This window comes from Salvelinus sp. IW2-2015, unplaced genomic scaffold, assembly GCF_002910315.2.
Source record: "Salvelinus sp. IW2-2015 unplaced genomic scaffold, ASM291031v2 Un_scaffold7802, whole genome shotgun sequence".
NCBI classification, from domain to species: Eukaryota; Metazoa; Chordata; class Actinopteri; order Salmoniformes; family Salmonidae; genus Salvelinus; species Salvelinus sp. IW2-2015.
Genome location: NW_019949062.1, coordinates 6,167 through 9,907, shown reverse-complemented (window position 1 = coordinate 9,907; position 3,741 = coordinate 6,167). Strand labels below are relative to the sequence as shown.

Below are 3,741 nucleotides of genomic sequence, written 5' to 3'. Positions count from 1 at the left end.
TGTGCCGCAAGGCATTGGGGTGGGAATCTATGTGTTGAGGAGCTTGATGACATTATTGGATAGAGATTGAAAAGTCATAGTTGAGAAATGTAACGTATTTTTCAATTCAAATTATTTCTTCAATTACAGGAGACGGAGGAGGTAGATTATAAATTGTTTTCGTGGTTTTAGAACATCATTTTTGTGTCCAGTTAGTGTAATTTATTTCAATTTGCCTTGCTAACTTCAGTAGCAAATAGTAGTAGCTAGCTACTAGCTCGAGTGTGCAGTTTTCGCCCCAAACGCCACCGCAACATTTGTTAACTTTTTGATGAAGAATCCCTTTTAATTCACTGGGGTACACGGAAAATGTGCTAATTAAAACCGAGGGTCGACCTCTGCCTGAGATCAGTTTTACGAAGAAGGGTGAAAAGGTGAATACCGTATGATTCAAAAGTATAACTGGATAACAGGTCCTTTCATTAAGCCGCCTGTATTTCTGGCCTTGTCTCAGTGTAAAGTCTGAGCCTTGGCCGAAAGGTGGGTACAGTGACCTGAAGAACATCGATCGTTAAGCTAAACGGCTAAATAAAAAGCAGGGAGCATATACATTTCCACATCAGATTCAATCTTCTGGGAAAAAGCCGCATCGATCATGGCGGGAGTCTGGATATTCAAACTGCGCAACAACGAGAAAGTAAGAAGAAGCAGGGATGTTCTCAAGCGACTTATCAACACCACTGCGTTTTTCACCATGCAATAATTGGCTTTTAGAGGACACGACGAGAGGGAAAGTTCCGCTAACAAGTGCAACTACAAGGAACTTGCAGCGGTAATTGCACGTTACGATGCTTTACTTGCTCTACATATGGAACTTTCTACTTTTTTTCTGGGATGTTCTGAATGATTTGATAGCTTCCATCGCATCATCCGTTTGACGCAGAACATGTTTTTTTCCCGCGCGCGCTCAAGTAGGGTTTACACTTTGCTCCGGTATTTATTTAGCAAGATAACACAATCACTCCAGACAGACACAAGCAAAAACTCATGACATAAATGTTGCAGCAGCCTAGTCTATACCTAAACATTAGAGATCTGACATGCTGTWTGGGATGAAAACGAGAAAATTTTGCAGTCTGATTAACTGTAGGCTACTAATAATAGGAGCTGCATACAGCCTGTTCATCTGGTCAAGGWAAATAATTGGTAATGTTATGTATTTATAGTCCATTTGTGTGTCAGGAGAAAATGTGATCAAATTTGGTTTATATTCAAAATTGGGCTGGCAAAGCTGCCTATACGTTTTCAATCCAAAATGATTAACTGGAATTAATCAACATAATAGTGATGACAGATGTGAGTCATTATTTTTAATAAGGCATACAGTTGCATAGGCCTGCATAATGCAAACATGGGTAAAGCAAGCTCAGCCCTGTGAGTTCTGTCTATCAGTTGTCTGTGGGTAGAGGAAATCCCCCTCCTAATCTAGTCTAAATATAATTCATATGAACAAGTATAAGGTTGCTGCAGTTTGACCTGATTAGGAAAAACTGGTGTCCTCATATCCCTTATAAAACCTTTTTACAACTGAATAATCACTGTCATACCTTTATAGGGTCCAGAGTTTTCCTGGTTAGGTTAACAGATAAGGAAAAACTNTGGGTAGAGGAAATCCCCCTCCTAATCTAGTCTAAATATAATTCATATGAACAAGTATAAGGTTGCTGCAGTTTGACCTGATTAGGAAAAACTGGTGTCCTCATATCCCTTATAAAACCTTTTTACAACTGAATAATCACTGTCATACCTTTATAGGGTCCAGAGTTTTCCTGGTTAGGTTAACAGATAAGGAAAAACTRTGAGTCCCAGGGGGTAAATTGAATGTTTCCTCCAAGCACTGTGAGTACCCCTATCAATTTTCTCTCATTACTGTATGTAGAGTCAATCACACATACACACATACACACACAATCACATTATTACACATCAATGATTTGTGGACTAACTCATTCTTAGCTCTGTTGTCTAACTGTGCATTGTGTTGTGTTAATTGTTTTTCGTCTTTCTAGTCAAATCCTGTCCTGCACTGAAGTCAAGCCTCTGAACACCTCAACTCATGCCTCATACCCTCATTCAATCACTGCTGTGARCCCTTTCCATAACTGTGTAAGCCCTCTCATTTCCATTCCCCATAATATTGTACTATAAATGTCTTTATTAAATGCTTTAGGTTAACGTAATTACTCTTTGACGATTTTTGAAACCCACTTTGACGTCTCTGTGCGTTCCGCGCCTATACCGTGGGTCTCCCATCCTCTTCCATTMTTCAAGTCACCAGCCTCCGCTGTTCTCTATAATCGCCTGGGGCTGGATTCACCTCAGAGTATGAGTGCTGATCTAGGATCAGGTCCACTCTGTCTATATTATCTTTTTCATTATGATCTAAAATACAAAACTGATTGTAGATCAGCACTCCTTCTCTAAGATGATAAATGAATACGGGCTCTGATTCAGAATGTCAGATTACGGAGGCCCAGTGTTGTATAGTTGTTTTGATGTTTCTGAGGATCCCCATTCGCTGAGGCAGCAGCTAATCTTCCTGGGGTCCAAACAGGATTAAAACAATTACATCACAGCAAAACCTAATAGCCTACATCTTTAACACAATACATCATACAATATATTATTACTCTAATATTACAGATTTACAACATAACATGTACAATACTACAATACAATAATAGCCAAGGCAGGACAAGAAAACATCCCTGGAGGTAAGTAAGTGCAATGATAACAATATACGTGACGGGACATAGTTTTCTTTGCCTCATGTGTATCCCTGGGACAATTGGAGCAGTACAGGTAGAGGGGCCGCTGAGTCTCTGTCTGTGCGTAAGACTAAACAGACTGTCAAACATGGATTATTTTGTGTGAGATGCAAACTAACACCATCACTGCTATTACTGTGTTATGATAAGCATATCTGTGTGTGTGTGTGTCTGTCTCTCTGTGTGTGTGTCTCTGTCTCTTGCTCTCTGTGTCTCCCTCCCCCCAGATGGCCATAACAGGGCCGGCTGTGGATTCCAGAGTGGATTCCTGTGTGTTGTGACCAAGAGAACAGATGCCTTGGGTTCAGTGAAAACAATTACAGGGTTGCTTACTGTACACACACACACCAGGCTGAGCCCACTGCAGGGAGAGGGGACCTGGCCTGCTCCCAGTGTTGTGTGTTTTCAGTCCCACTCCAGACTAATTCCTCCACATAGAAACACAGGGATGTGTGTCTGTGTGCTTGATGAGGTCACCCAGCAGACAGAGCCAGAGGGAAACTGAACAGGCAAACATGACTGAACAGGACAGGAGGGAGGACCACTCTTTTGCATCCCAATCAGGCACCCTATTCCCTTTATAGTGCACTACTTTTGAACGGGCCCACACATACACATGCAAGCGTACACACCACACACCACACACACTCTCCAGTGAAAATGACTATTTAAAACACTATCCTTACTGGGATGTACAGTGTGAGTGTATGTGTTGAACAGATGTTTTTATACACGTGCTGATTTCCTCAACAAGTTGCAGCATTGCCCTGTACTGCCCCGGGACAGCACGCACCCCTGCCTCCACGCAAAACAACTAGCAGGTACAAAGAATGTACAAATCAGAATGGGTGGAACAGACATTCCTTTTCAAAACAATGTTATGTACAGTGGGGCAAAAAAAGTATTTAGTCAGCCACCAATTGTGCAAGTTCTC

The 3,741-nt window shown here is 41.4% G+C and overlaps 1 long non-coding RNA gene across 1 annotated transcript; it reads left to right on the top strand.

Annotated features, from left to right (window-relative positions):
* Positions 1-1,781: 1,781 nt before the first annotated feature.
* On the top strand, positions 1,782-3,357 carry LOC112079382 (uncharacterized). The gene is made up of 3 exons (XR_002895928.2): positions 1,782-1,878; positions 2,049-2,145; positions 3,035-3,357. It is a non-coding gene; the product is annotated as an uncharacterized lncRNA (long non-coding RNA).
* Positions 3,358-3,741: the final 384 nt, after the last annotated feature.